Source organism: Acinonyx jubatus, chromosome A3, assembly GCF_027475565.1.
Source record: "Acinonyx jubatus isolate Ajub_Pintada_27869175 chromosome A3, VMU_Ajub_asm_v1.0, whole genome shotgun sequence".
In the NCBI taxonomy this organism is placed as follows: Eukaryota; Metazoa; Chordata; class Mammalia; order Carnivora; family Felidae; genus Acinonyx; species Acinonyx jubatus.
This window is the reverse complement of record NC_069388.1, coordinates 13,011,405-13,026,785: the sequence shown is the minus strand read 5'-3', so window position 1 is coordinate 13,026,785 and position 15,381 is coordinate 13,011,405. Positions and strand designations below refer to the sequence as shown.

The 15,381-nt window shown below is 54.5% G+C and overlaps 1 protein-coding gene across 4 annotated transcripts in view; it reads right to left on the bottom strand.

Annotated features, from left to right (window-relative positions):
• SULF2 (sulfatase 2) overlaps nucleotides 1–9,564 on the bottom strand; it is a 118,479-nt gene extending 108,915 nt beyond the window's left edge. For 2 of the 4 annotated variants that reach the window (XM_053199859.1, XM_053199862.1), the window contains exon 1: nucleotides 9,316–9,564. The gene's annotated coding sequence lies outside the window, so the exon portion shown is untranslated. Of the gene's footprint in view, nucleotides 1–8,304; nucleotides 8,326–8,791; nucleotides 8,939–9,315 lie in introns of those variants that run through there. The other 2 variants (XM_053199860.1, XM_053199861.1) reach the window with 2 other exon arrangements.
• Nucleotides 9,565–15,381: the final 5,817 nt, after the last annotated feature.

Sequence of the window (15,381 nt, the reverse complement as noted above, 5' to 3'; positions counted from 1 at the left end):
GGTTCTGACTCCTTCACCTTGAGCAGTTGCCCTCGAAGGATCCCCAAACCCTAGATTCAGACCCAGCGGCACATCTCTGAGCCTCGTTCCCAGGTTCCCTCATCCAAAAAATATTTCCTGAGCACTCAGAGTCCCGGGCCTTGCTCTGGGTGCTGGGGTTACAGTGGTGAGTGAGACAGACTCGATTCCTGTAGCCGCGAGGCTTACTTTTTAGGGAGAGGAGAGAGGACAAAGGACGAATAAGTAAATCGAGATAATTCCAGAGAGTGGCAAGTATTATAAACATAAAACAGGTGTCATTCCAGGCATTTAAGGATGTGACGTTTGAGCGGAGACCTGATGGATCAGAAGGACCCAGACTTGTGATGTCCAGGCACGGGGGGACAGCAAGTGCAAAGGCCCTGGGGTTGGAACAAGCTCGGATGCGGCCAACGAACAGAGAAGAGGCCAGTGTGATGGCACAATGAGCTCGGAGGTGGAGGAAGTGAGACGGGGGTGGAGGCCAGGCAGTGCAGGGCAGAGTAGCCCATGGCAAGGAGTCTGGACTTTACGACAGGTGCAACAGGTCACTGGGAGGAGGAGTTTGTTAGAGCAGCTGCCACCACCAACTGCAGAAACGCCTAGCAGAAGGCACCCCATCCAGCACCTTCTCTTCCTGCCTTAGCCGTCCGAAACTTGAGCTACCCACTGGAGTCACCTGGTTGCTCGGATGCCCAGGCCCCACCCCCAGGCCGCCGAGTTACCTGGTCCTGGTCTGGGTGTGGCCTGGGCTGGGCGCCGGGGTTTTTAAGAGCTGCCCTGGAGATTGTTCGGAACTCCTGCTCCCCTTATGAGCATCTCCTGGGTCCATGGTGACAAGCCCACCTCGGGCTCCCGGGACGGGCTCGGAGCCCTATAGGTTGGCCCCCCAGGTTTGCTCCCTTCCTGAGCTGGCCTGACTGAGGCCTAAAAGAGGGGTAGGTGGGGGCGGGGTGGGGAGCGGGGCACAGCGCAGCTCGACAGCTCAGGAGGCCTCAGGATGTGGACTTCCTCAGCTCGGGGTGGGGGGTACTGCAGCCTTCCTCGCGGACCGACGGGAGTTAAGTACAGGAGCACTTCAAGAAGCTAAGAAGAAAGCAGCGTGGCCGTTCCTCCCCACGTTAAACACGGAACATACGATCTAGCAACTGCCCTTCCGGGATTTATACAAAGGAAATGAAATCACCGTCTCGAAAAGCTACCTGAACGCGTACGTCCACAGCAGCCAAGCCACGGAAGCCACCGCCGTGGCCGCGGAGGGGTGAGCGGAGAGAGGAGAGGTGATGTGTATACGCAGACGATGGGAATATTACTCGGCCAGGAGAAAGGAGGAAACCCTGCCGTTTGGGGCACGGGCCATCAAGGGAAAGACAAACTCAGCACGAGCTCGCTTATATGTTGAAGATTTTCAGCAACACCACCACCACCACCACCACCTGAAACACGGGACTCATACAGAGAAGAGACTGGGGAGTGAGCGGTGGGAGAAATGGGCAAAGGCGGTTAAAAGGTACAGACTTCCCGTTGCAACCGGGGACGACGCACTGCACGGTTAATGAGGCTGTGTTTTGCACCGGAAGTTGCTAAGAGCCTAAACCCTAAACATTCTCATCCCCAGGAAAAACATTTAACTGTGCGATGATGCATATTAACTAACCTTACTGTGGTAATCGTTTTCCAATATATATGCGTATCAAATCATGTTGTACACCTAAGACGAATATCGTTATATGTCAATTACATCTCGGTAAAAAAACCAAAAAAACAAAAGCAAAAGCAAAAAGGCTGGGGGATCTACAAGTATAAGCAATAATAAGGACGCCTGACTTTTGGAAGCAATTTTCACGTGCCGACCCAGTGAACTAGTGTTTCGCCGTGACTCTACCAGGAAGCTGCCGTGATCATCCCCATTTGACAGAAGAGGGGTCTGAGGCTCCGAGAAATGAGTTGACTTGACCATCTCCGCCCAGCTGAGCGGCAGAGCTGGTGGGTGAATCAGGAAGTCTGGTTCTAGAATGCACCCTGTTAACCAGGGGGACTCTCAGAGATGTCTCTTACGTCCAGTCTTCTACACCTCCTTCATCTCCTGCCCAGGTGGAAGCCGCTGATACCTGGATGTGCCCAAGAACTCAGGAGCCCATTCGCTGGAGAGCTGGTTCGCGCTAACAACATAGGATCGTTTCACCCGAGGGACTAGGGTATTGTAGGAACGTGTCAACAAGGAGGGCAATAAGCTGTCCCCAGGGACAGTTCTGAGGCAGAAGCTGTGGGTGGCCCCCACAGGATCACTCCTCAGTTTATGGGCCCGGAGGTGCACCCCTGTTTTGGCAATAAACCAGCACTGGCGTAAGCCCTTGGCTCTCAGAAGAGTGAAATCAGCCCAGAGGGGTGTTCGCAGGAATTTGTGAACAGTGTTTGGTCGTCATGGTAACTGGGGGATGTTTCCGGCGTCTGGTAGGGGAGCAGGGATGCTGGATAATTTGCCACCCTCCACGCAGTGAAGAACCCAATGTGGGGCTCGATCTCACAATCCCAAGATCGAGAGTCTCACGCCCTTCCAACCGAGCCAGCCAGGCACCCCAGAACTGCCCCATTTCCAACTGAGTACATTCTATTTATTATTCTTAAGTAATCTCTACCCCCAATGTGGGGCTCGATCTCACAATCCCAAGATTGAGAGTCTCACGCCCTTCCAACCGAGCCAGCCAGGCACCCCCAGAACTGCCCCATTTCCGGCATGACTTTCCGATGTCCCACAAGACACTCACGTAGGCGAAAAAGCTCTTACAGTTAGCTACCTGGCCTCAGAAACGAGCTCCATTTCACATATAAACACAAAAGCTGTTTTGCCTGGTTCTAGTCTACGCTGAATTTTCTGGGAATGCAACCGTGAGGTAAACCAAGGGAAGACTGTCGTTTGTTTTGTTCGGAGATTTTGGTAAATTGTTTGCCATTTGGGAAAATCACATGGTTTATGGCCGTAGCACTTGTGGTATGTTCCTACCCCGCTGTGTCTGTAGCCGTCAGATTTATGTGATTCCATACTAGCGTGGGCATCTGACTGCTTTATTGTGTCTTCCAACGTAGTTGTGCCTAAGATTTATAGCTGGCCATACATATATTTACTTATAACTCACTGTCCTCTTAGTTTTTCTTTAAATTATACTCAGGATACTTTATCAGTTCAAAAACGTGCAGAGAGGGTCTATTACCAGGAATTCATTTCAGGTAAACCTGCCAAAAATATCTGCTATAAGAGGGCGTCTAATCTGCTAATTTTGGGAACCACCGAGTGACGTCAAACACGAAAAGCCCATTTCCCTCTGCCAGTGTTTGGTTTAGGTGTGCGTACAAAACTCAACCCTGGACCAATGAGGCATGAAGCAAAGTCTGCTGGGGTGAGGGTGTTCTTGGAAGGATTTTGCTCTCTGATTAAAAGGCTGACAGCATGGGGTCCCACTCTTTATTTCCACTTTGTATGGGGATGTAATGTCTAGAGCTGCAGCAGCCATCTTGAGACCATGAAGCAGCAAGGCCAAAGACGCATGAGGACCGAGGAACAGAGGACTGGAAGATCTTGGGTCTCTGAAGACATTGTACAAATTGGCTCCAGGGCTCCCCTGGCTTGGACGGTTGTTAAGCGAGAGCTAACGTTTCTATTGTGTAAGCCACTCTCAGCCGGAATTCTATTACTTGCGGTGAATATATCTTGATTCACATTCAAATGCTTAGGACTCAAAGCCTCTAAGAACTGTGGTGGGATTTCTTGGTGTCTGAAATACCCAGAAAAGTGGCCCGCATGCACAAGTCTGTGGACAGTGTCTGTCTCTGGAGTAGGCCAGAAATGCAGCTTTGGGATGATCTGACTTTCACCAGAGCACGAACATCTCCTGAACTTCTGGGAGCCATTTTCCATTCTCTTTTCAAAACGCTCCTCTCTTTGGCCACTGAGGAGGGCCAGTCACCCACTGGGGCCCTGACTGGGAGCCAGTAACAAAGGCTACTGGCTATATTCTTCACCTAACACATCTGGCTTCCACCTGGCTAAACACGTCATGGACCCTGGGAATGGCCCTGTCTATCAACTCACGCTTATAAGACCTACTCGTAACGACTCTGGGTCTGGGGTAGAATTTACCTAATGTTTCAAGCAGGGCCCAAGTGCGCAGAGCCGTGGGCCAGGCTTTTGCAAGACAAAGCCATGTGTCAGAGGCCAGGGCCCCTGGACAACGTATGTTTTGGAATCTCATTAAGAGACTGTGTAGAATTCAAAATGGCGGTGGTCTCTGGTGAGAGAATCCCATGAAGTCTGGGTCTCGGCTGGAGGAAAAGCTTCGAAGACGATGCCAACGGGTGTTCTACCAGGGAGGCATCATGTTGCCTATGAGGCCCAAGATCCCACCTGACCTTCAGTTCCCAAAGGCACCTGTTGTCGAGTGATGAATATTTGGTTGTATCTGCTAATCACTGAGCAGTGAGGAGACGGACAAGGGGAGGCTCAGCCTGGGGCTTTGTGAATTTCTCAGGAGCATCATTAGGAGGTGAGCCTGTGAGGTGTGCTAAAAATAGTCATCAGATAGATGCAGGACAGGCAGGTGGAGGGGAGGGGCAGACCACACCAGAGAACAAAATACATTTTCCCCGGACGGTGGTGTCCGGCTTAAAATAACATGGATCCTCCAAGGCCTCCCAGATGTAGGCTGCTAGCCCCAACCAGCTCCAGACGTGGGTATCCCACAGCGACCGAGAGCTCAGATCCCCTGGTCATCTCAAACCCAACATGTCCACGACTGAATTCTGGATCATCTCCCTGCCCCCAAGCCTCTCTCTTAGTCTTATTCAGGAATCCCCACGTTCCAGGCTGCCTAGTCTTCCCCGGCACAATGGATATTTGTTGTGAGGTCCCTTGCAGACACCCCGGGATGTTTAGCAGGCTGTAGCAATGAGGCTTCCTTCCACTGGGAGCCCCCCAACTTGTGCTCTCCAGGACTCTGGAGGCTCCGTTGCTCCGTCCCCAGCCCCAGGGTGGGGCCTGGGAGGCTGGCCCAAGCCCACCGTCGGCCGCTCGTTTCCTTGACCGGTGTGGGTTTGGAGTGAGCACATGACATAAACCAGTGCCATCAGAGGGACGCCCGGGGCGAGGGTGGGCATTTCCAGAAAAGAGGCTTGTTCTTTCCTGTTGGGCTTAGACCAGGGAGAACAAGAGGACCGCTCTTCAGCAGCCAACTCGGACACCTCAATTATGACAACAGCCGGCGTTTACTGAGGGCCTGCTGAGGTCAGGTGCCGCGCGAAGCCCTTGCTGCTGATGACTTCACTTCATCCTTTACCACAAACCAGGAGGTAAGTGCTACTATAGCCATCGTCATTTGCTGGGCGACAACACCGGGGCCCAGAGAGGTTAACTAATGCTCCCCGGATCACACAGCGGGGCAGGAAGCCCGGGCCTGCCCACCCCTTGGAGCCAGAGGGCAACCGGCCCCGTGGAAGGAGGAGCAGACAGGCAGAGGAACGGATGCTCAGGACACAATCGGAGCCCTGATTCCAGCTGCATCTGAAGCCAGAGTCACCCGAGCAGTTTGTGGCCATAAAAGCGAACACGTCCCTTCTTTTCTCCTTATGCTGGTTTGAGACTCTGTGATATTCCCTTCGCGACCTGCACACAGCAGTTGCTCAGTAAACACCAGCAGATGCCGGGAAGACTGCTCGGGCGTCCGCCTCCCTGCCCCCCATTAACTGTTGGTTGTGTAGCCAGAACACCCGACTGCGGCCAGACCCACGCGACTTCCTCTTTCGGCTCCAAGTGAGGCCCGGTTCCCTAGCAACCATCCCAGTTAGGCAATCACGCCATTTATCAGGATGCCAATTAATTATAATGATCTTAATGATCTTCCAATTAGGTAGCGCCTTGAATCGGATCAGGGGCCCCTCGGCCTCCCCGGGCGGGGGCTCATCGCAAGGCAGGCAGGTTGAGGTGAGGCGACCGCACCTGCAGGTCAGCACTGAGAAGCCCCACCTTCCGTGCCCACCAGCCACAGAGGGCCCCGGGGCCTGATGGAAAGCTGGGAACCTCGGGGCCACCTCTCCAAGGACAGGCCAGTGCGACTCCATCACCAACCACAAGAGGGCCTCACTTCTCGGAAAGCGTTAACCCTTCCGCCCCTCGGAGGCTGTGCTTTTTTGCATCAGCCACATTTGATGCGTCCCTTTGCATTCTGACTAGGGGAGCATGTGTGTGTGTATTTGCACAGGGCAGGAAACGCGGCCCGGCAATTGCACACTTTCCTCAGGCCGCAACCCCCCCACAAACCAAACACAAATCTGAGATTCTGTCAAATAGTGGAGATTTTTGGAGAGGAGAGGGGTTACTGATGGGCTTCTGCCTTTCAAACTTTTGTCTAGATGCGTTTTCTTCCACGGGGCATGTATCTCTTCCACATCTGGAAGAAAGACCCAGGTCACGGAGGGAGGAGAGTACAGTGGGTCAGAATGGACCCTGGAGCCACAGGGCCTCTTACATCCTGGCTCCACCACTGACCAATTGTCCCAGGAAGGTCACAATCCCCTCTGTGTCCTCGTCTTTAACATGACGAAAACCACCAGACCTACCTCACAGGGTTTTTGTGTGGATTAAATGAGTTATTATGCACGAGGGGTTGGAACAGACGAAGCTCGTTCTTTGAACTACAAGCGGGTCGGGAATTCTGATATTCTTCTGGAGGACAAGGCTTTTGGTTCCTTTCTGGGGGGACAGAATTGAAGAACCGACTTGGCGGGGTTCAGTGATGTTCCCAGTCTGGCTGACTTAGGAGACCAGAAAGCTGCCCCTTGAGGCACGGCCAAACGGATAAATTAAAGACGTCTAGAGAAAGGAAGAGAGAGTTGTCGCCCCCGAATCCAAAGGTGGACTTCACATGCCGGGCAGTGCAGTCACCCCTTTCTAGGTCCTCAGGACGGCAGCTGAACAGAGCGACGGGGCAGGGGACACAACTCCTGCACACGTGCATGCACGCACACACAATCTCACACACGGCCACACTGTCTTCCTCCAAGCCCCGGCTTTTTATGCTTAACTCATCACTCAGCCCTTAAGTTTGAAAACGTAACATGTTATTAGGGTTTTTTAAAAAGCCATAAATTCAAATAAGAAAACCCCAAAAACTGTACGCAAAGCCCAAACCCCAAACCCACATGGGCTTTCAGGCATTTATGTACATAAACGTGGCCCAAGGAAGGCACATCCTTCGTGTGCAAATGTCCAGCGAGCCCTTTGAGCCGCTTATTAGAAGACTAATCTGCACCCCAGGACGGGCTGTTTTGAGGAGTGTTCTGTCCTCCATGAGGTGGGACAGGCAAAGCCGGAGGAACCTCTCTTGCCAGGTGAGTGGTCTCCAGTCTGTCCTCCCCACCCCCTTTATAAACGCATGAATGGCTTTAACTGAATTACAACCGTCCAGCGGGTTCTGTGATGGGTAGCCGGGATCCAGGAAGAAATCCCCCTCACTATTAACTGCCAGATGAGAGTAACTCTGGCCGCTCTGGGGAGAGACGCCCGTGTCCTCCGGGGAAAGCCCATCCTACCTGCTTCTCTGTCGCCAGAGACCCTGCGGGAGAGCAGGCTCCCAGCTCTGCCCCGAAGGAAGGGAGGGCGGCCCTGTGGGACAGAGGCAGGGGCAGGTGGAGGGGGCCAGGGCCGGCCTCCCCGCAGGCACAGATGTGCAAACACCCAGATTCAAGCGTAAGCTGAATGTAATTACTTGGTTAATTAAATATTGACTTTTAACTCAAAAAGTGATTAAAACAAGCTGCTGGAAAGAGAGTAGAGGGGGCAGGGAAGGGATCAGAACTTTCAGGAAGAGGAGGAGGAGGGGGACTGTGTTGTGCGCAGGGGGCACCGTCTTCAGTCCTAGGGCAGGTAGGGAACTGCGGACAGAGGTCACTGTGCAAAACTAGGATTTGCTGGTGTCTCTTTACAGTTTCCACCCTGAGACCACATCTCTTTACTAGGCTGCCTTCAAAGCGAACCGAGCGAGCCTCTGGCTCAGGAACTATATACCGATCGTCGCCTTTTCTTGGAGCTAATGTGGAACCTGGCACGAGGACGTGCTCCATGGATGCTTGTAGAACGAATGAATGAACTACTAGAAAGAATTAAAATAAAAGAGAGAAAAACCAGAAGGAAAGAAAAGCGCACTCTAGAAATCGCCTCGCTGCCACACTTCGGAAACCCGGGGGAGCCCGGGGAGGGGAGCATCTCCCCGCAAGGCGATGAGAACCGGTTCTGACCTGGCCTGGGAGGAAGTTTGTCTTTTCGATCCCGTTGGCCCTTTCGGTAGCTGCGAGCTCCCAGTCACCCTGAAGATCCGGTCCACCGCTTTCCCGTGTCCTGCCTGGACAAGCCCCACGTGGTCTGGCTTCTAACTCAAAGGGGTCAAGGAGGCCATCCCCCTGCGGCCGGCGGGCCCGGGCGCGCTTCCCCGGAGTCCTCCAGGGCTCCGCGTGGCTCCCGCGGGTCAGGGGCGCGGTGGGAAACCGTCACCCGCTCGCCAAGCCCGCCGGCGGGGTCAAACGGGTCATCCCCCCGCCCCCCGCCCCCCGCGGCCCGCCGGCGCCGGGGCCTCCCTCTGGACGGCCGGGTCCCACCTCCGCGCGCCGCGCCGGGGCCGGAGCCGGAGCCGGGCGGTCGGGACCGGCCGCCCGCTCACCTGGGCGGCGCTGCGGCGGCCGGGGGGCCCCCCGCCCCGCCCCCCCGGGCCCCGCGCGCCCCACTCACCGGCGCGCACGGCCCCGGCGGCCTCACCCCGCGCGGGGCGCCGCCGCCTCTGCCGCAGCCCGGCCGGGCCGCGGGGCGCAGGGGACTCCGCGCCGCTGCCGCCGCCGCCGCCGCCGCTGCATCCCCCGGCGAGTGCTGCCGCCGCTCCTCCTCCCCTCCCTCCGCCTCCTCCCGCCTTCCCCCCCCCGGCCCCCCCCCCGGCCCCCCCCCGGCTCCGCCGCCGCCGCCCCCCCCCCCCGGCCCCCGCCCCGGCGCACCGCCCTCGCCAAAGTCCGGCTCCGCGCCGCGCCCGGGCCGCTCACATCGCCCCAGCCCGGCCGGCCGCGCTGCCCGAGCCAGCCCCTTGGCACACGGCGCGGCCCGGCTCCCCGCCCGCCGGCCTCCGAGCGGGGAAGGCGAGCGCGCGCCGGGGCGGGGGGCGCCAGACCCGGAGCCGCGGGCGGCGGGGGCCCGGGGCCGGTGTGTGTGTGGGGGGGAACCCGCCGCGGCGCCCTCCCCGCGCCCCCCGCGCCCCAGCGCTTTACCTCCGGCTCGATGGACGCGCGGCCGGGCCGGCCCGGTCCTTGTTCCCCCGGCGCGTGCGGCCCTGGCCCCGAAGTCCGGCCCCGGACGGGGCAGCGGCGGAGAGCGGGGGTCCGCGCGGCTCTCGGCTTCCCGATGCCTCGGGACCCGGCTGGCCGCGCTCCCGGCGCCGAGCGCGCACCCTCGCCGGGACACAGACGCACACTCGCTCCCGCTCGCCCTCGGCGGAGAGTTGAAACAGCTGTGGGATTCGCCCAGGAGCTGGAAATGAGGGAGGGACGCGAGCCAGAGCCGTGCGTGCGTGCGTGTGTGTGTGTGTGTGTGTGTGTGTGTAAAAGACACAAACGGGGGGGGGCATCGCTAATAAATCAAACACCGCAATAAAGTGAGGAGGGCCATTGATCAGGTCCCCTTGGCTGGAAACGAAGAGTATCCTTCCTTCCTCTCCGCTTTTTCTCCTCCCTCGGAGCTGGAAGGAGCCAGTGTTGCGCGGGGCGTGCGACAGCCCCGGCCGGGCGCTCCCCTCGTAATGACACGTTAATAAATGTTTTCTTTTATCTGCTCTCACAAGGGCTCGCCCCGGTCTGCAAACACCCGACCGCCTTTGCTGAAAGCAAAGCGGCGCTCGCCTCTCACCACACGCATCTGCCTTTGGAGATGCCGGCTGCAGCCCGAGCCCCCAGCTAGAGCGCAGGGTGAACTGTCCCCGCGCCCAGGAACCCTCCCGAGATCCTAACTTGAACTCAAGCGAAAATAGCTGCCGTTGCCCAGAAATGATCCGGGAATAAATAGGAAAGAAAGGAGAAACCCGCTTTCTCCTCCGAAAGGGGAGGAATTCGACTCAAGGTGGTGCTGTCCACCGCGGTTTCCACTGTCCCCAGCGCCACAGCAGAGGCCTGAGGGGGACTGGGCTGACGGGGTTGGGCAAAGAGCCGGCAGAGAACCAACCAGTAGCTGCAGGAACGCCGCAGAGTTGCTAAGGGGAGGCAGACCTTGCTGCAGATACGTGCCCTTAGGTAGGCAACGGTGACTTGTTGAAACCTAATGGTCTTACAAGGGAGGTGTTAGGCCCATTCTACAGACGTGGAAACCAAGTCACAGGTTAAGTGACTGGCCCAAGGTCAGACACTTGCTACGGGGTGCACCCAGCATTGGAATCTGGGAAGCTTGGCTCCAGGGTTCTGCTAAGTCCGAGACCCCTTTTCACTGGAACAGCTCCTTTCTCTGACTTAGTCTTCCTTCGCGCAAGTTGGCTTGTCACATTTAGTAAATAATGATATTGGAGGCCCACAAGGTGTGCTAAACTATTCTTTGTTTATTTGAGATGCAAATCGGGTGTCCTAACCCGACTGGGAAGCACGAAAGTCCCCCACCGTCTTCTCCCTTCGCCACCCCAGATGGATCTATAGTCTAAATAAATCAGGGGCACCCGGCTGGCTCAGTTGACTGAGCCACGGACTCTTGATTTTGGCTGTGCTCACGGTGGAGAGCTCAAGCCCCACGAGGGGATCTGTGGGGAGTGTGGAGCCTGCTTGGGATTTTCCCTCTCTCTCCCTCTCTCTCTGGCCCTACCCCGCTCACGCTTGCTCACTCTCTCCCCAAATCAATCAATCAATAGACATTTAAAGTAATTTAATGAAATCAGGAAAATCGGGAACTTCTTTTCCTAAATCAGATTCCTGCCTCACGTTTGGCACCATTGAGATTGCTGACCTCCTGCCCTTCTTCAGGATGTCAGGCTCGCATCTTCACCCTCGGGGAGCAAAAAATAACGGGGACCCTCTTCCCCTCTGTCTCATCTCTGCGGCAGGAAGGATGGACACATTTCCTGCAGAACTTCTAGTACGGTGCTCTCTGGTAGAAGGAAAAAGCAGGCCATGGTTGGAGTTGAAATTTTTCTAGTAGCTGCATTAAAAAGTAACACGGAATAGGTGAAGTTAATTTTGATAATATGTTTAACATAGTCTACCCAAAACATCTCTTCAACATGCGATCGATATAAAAACCATTAATGAGCTATTTCACGTTCTTTTTTCCTGCCAAGTCTTTGGCGTCTGGTGCGTGTTTTACACGTCCACCATCTCACAATTTGGACTGGCCACGTGGGGCTGGGATTCCCACAGGGAGTATAGTTCTAGTAGGTTCCGGGGTCCACTGCTGAATGTTTCCACCAGGTTATCTTATGTAATCCTTGTTACCAATTTTTCAAGAAAACTTATGCTTACAAAGGTCAAGTGTTGTGACCAAGGTCACAAAGTTGGCAAAGTGGGATTTTAACTCATTTGAGACTGTGCCTGACTTTGGGACACGTATCTCTTGCGACAGTAATTTTCTACCTGGGTCCTCAGAGCCCCCTGGGGTGCCTCCCGGGGCTGGCGGTGGGGAGCGAGGTGAGATCTGCCTTTACCTGCTTTTTATGCTGGAGAATATTTCAGAGGTGGGGAGATTTCTACCACAAGTACACTGCCTTCCTTTAGGCCTCAAGTTCACGAACACAGGTCTCCTTTCCCTAGAGGGGTCCTGCCCACAATTTTCTCCTCACCGGGAAACCCCACGCGTGGAGGGGCAGCTCACAATCCCTTACATGGGGCTGTAGGCAGGGCTGAGATGACATCATTTGGTTATCGCTTTTGGATATTTATTCTTTCTGTTGCTGTCATAGGCTGAACATGGTGTCATCTGTGTTTTGCCCCTTATTTTTCCTTAGGAAGGAGACAGATCTCATGTGTCAGTGCCTCTTTGTGTGTGTCTGTGTGTGTGTGTGCAAACACATGTGTGTATGCTCACCATAGGCCCGTGCCACGGATCGGGTTTCAGGTGAGGCCCTCACTCACCAACTCAGACGCTCGCAGAGTCAAAGGGTCTGCAAAGCGCCCCCTGGCCACATCTCATTCCCATGATTCACAGCCAACTCCGTGGTCCTCGGGGGTCGGAGGCCTCAGCCCAAGTTTTCCAGCTTCCTTCCAGGCAGGAGGGGGACTCGGGCCACATTTGGGAGCTCGGTGTCTGCCTGGGAGACTTGGGAGGCCTCGGGCGCTCAGATGTCCCCCAGCCTGGAAAATCCCTCAGCCACTGAGCCAGGGCCTGGGTGGGGCCTCAGTGTGATTCTCGGGATCCTCTGGCCTCCTGACACCCCGGCCCCTGACCGTCTCCATCCACACTGTCTGGGACAGCCTTTCTCCTCTGGGGTCCCTCGTCACCCCGATGGCATCCGTCTCCGTGAGCGTCCTGGCTGGGTAATGGGCTTTTCAGGGCCCTCAGGACTGGCCTGACTCCCCACCCCCTTGGTGGTTTCACCTCGAGGGGACCATTCTGTTGACACCCACACGCCTCATTTCATCCTTCCGTGCGTTCCCTGGCGGCCCTCGGCGCAGATCGCCCGGCTGGTTCTATCCACCTTGCAAAGCCAGGATGCTGTTATTTCTGGAACTCCTATACAACAATTAAAAAGAAAAAAAAAGAATCACTCCTGCTGTGTTGTTTTCACAGTCAAGAGGCTGAAACTCAATCTGATTGTCCCAGCACTTCTGGCTGCGTTTGGATTGGAGTAGATGCGGTTTTATGAGGTTGTAAAAGTCAAGCTTTTAACATGTCTCAAACAAATTGACGTGTGAAGGAAAAGCGTTAAAAGTAGAAACATGGCCACAGACGGGAGGGCCTGGGAATGCGAGCGGGCCACCGAACTGGGGCACGGGTGGCTTTCATAACCCGCACGAGTGAGGGACAAAGCAGAAGGAGGCTGCACAAGCACCCCCAGGGGCTGGGGATCCGACTTCTCAGCTCCTGAGTGGGGACAGTTTTGCACGGGTTTTAAAATACAAATCCCAGCGTCATCCATAACATTATCCATTTGTGGTTAATTCTGCTGAGTTTTCACTTAGACCCAAGCTGTCTTGTCGGTGGAAACGCGATTGCATTAGAGAAAAACTGTTTATATTTCTTGAGATCTTGTGATAATGAAAAACAGCACCATAAACCCCCATTAAGTCAGAAGAGCATTAATTGTATCTCATGCTGCCTTCCTGGGCTGGCACGGTGACACAGACATACTTTACTTGAGCAAAACAGGGCTAATCTTTGCAACACGGTACCCATTCCCCCCTCCCCCCCTTAATTACACGTAATTGTATAGTCTAATTTATTCTAACGCCTAACGCCTAAAAGTGCACATTCATGAATCAAGGGTTAGATTGGGAGGTAGGAGAATTATAAATGGGTATAATTGCAGTCTCCTGGGGGCTGCTTATGAGTGATCTCAAAGAGCGGTGATGTTTATTCCGAACTTTTACCGGTGAAAGACGGTTGCACTGCCTCCAGTAAGGAACGCAGATAACAGTGACAATTTGTCTAGTCGCTTAACAATACACCGATAGTTCTCTTTTGGATACGTAGGCAAGAAAAGATTAAATGCGTGAATTTCATATAATTTGTGATGTGATAAAATGGGGCACCCCGGCATCGGTCCGCAGGTAATTGGGTATCAAAATGAGTAACACGGCCCCAGGATAGCACAGCTGCAGATCTGTGGACAAGGTGGAGCTCTGCCTTCTGTTTTTAGTATAAAAATCTCCAACCAAATTGTTGAAAGAGTAGGACAGTGGCTATGCTACACCTTCCACCTGGAATCAACAGTTGTTAATGTTCGGCCATGTGTGCATTATATCTAGCTGCACCATTTGAAAAAAGTCATGATCATTATGGCACATCACCCCTTGTGACCTGAGCGTGCACTTCCTAAGAATAAGCTCGTGCCCCAGGTGACCTCCCCTTCATTATCACACCTAAGGAAATGAACAGCAATTCCATAATCATTCCCCAGATGATGTGAGATGGCTCACATTAACGGAGCCACAAGGGTGTCTTTCTCTTTGTTCCTTAAGCCTTTTCCTGCCCCAGGGCCTTTGCACTTGCTGTGCCCTCTCTCTGGTCTTGCTGTTTGTCATCATTTGCCTCTCAGTTCAGCTGTCACCTCCCTGAGAGTTCTCTCCTGTCTTACCCAAAGATGTTTCCTGGTCACCTTCACTCTCTATCCTCCCTCCTTATTTTATTGCCTTCCTATAGCATGCCACTATATAAAATTCTGTTTTTATTCTGTGCCTGTGACCAGGGTCCCTTCAGCACCCCTCCCCCACCCCCGCCCCGCCTGCAGCCCACGCTAGCTTCAGGGGAGCAGGGGCTGCGTCTGGGTTGTTTGCTATCGTAGGTCCAGTGCCTATAAGCGTGCCTAGTACACAGTTGGTGTTCTGTAGGTATTTGTGAAATGAGTGAACGAACATACCTGTGTGTGATGCTTTCAAACGGACGTGGTAAAGTGGAGAGATTGGGACCCCAGTGTTTAGAAGCAAAGCCACAGACGTTCAAGGCTATCACTCCCCGGCTGTTTGTCACACTGACCTACCAAGTGGGGATAATGACCATAGTCCCCACTTCCCAGGGCTGTCGCGAGCTATTAACGAGTTTATACGCAGGGTGCTCAGAACAGTGCTGGCACAGAACAACCAGCCTTCTTTGTGCACTTATAATTGATGTTAAGTCCGCTGGCCAGAGGCCTGTGATTATAAGCACCCTTGGCCATCCGCAGGCTCACACGGAAACAGTCTCCAAGCATAATGACCCAGGGAAAAGTTCTTGGAAGTGCTGATGTGGCCACACCGTTGGCCACATGCTGCCCTGCGTGAGAGGCCGGTCAGATCAACATTTGGCCTGGAAAAGGCTCTGGTTGTTTACAGCAGCCGTCTGAGCTGACGCGTCGGGCCCGTCGCTAAATATTTTTACTCTCGCCCCTGAGACCAGCCCTTGGAGGCTCACACGGGGGCCGAGGCACGGGAGCGTGGAGAGGAGGGGACAAAAGTAGCCCCCTCTCCCCACTGGAGGAGAGTGAACTCAGCAGCACGTTCCCTCTCACGGCCCTTGGGAGGTAGACTCTTACACATTTTACCCTATTAGTGGCCTGGACGTTAAAAAAAAAAAACCAAAAAAACTTCAGTGCTGGGTGTCCATTTGCAGGGGCATGTAGGTAAATATACATTTGTAAGCTAACATTGCAATAACATAGAAGTTAGGAATCA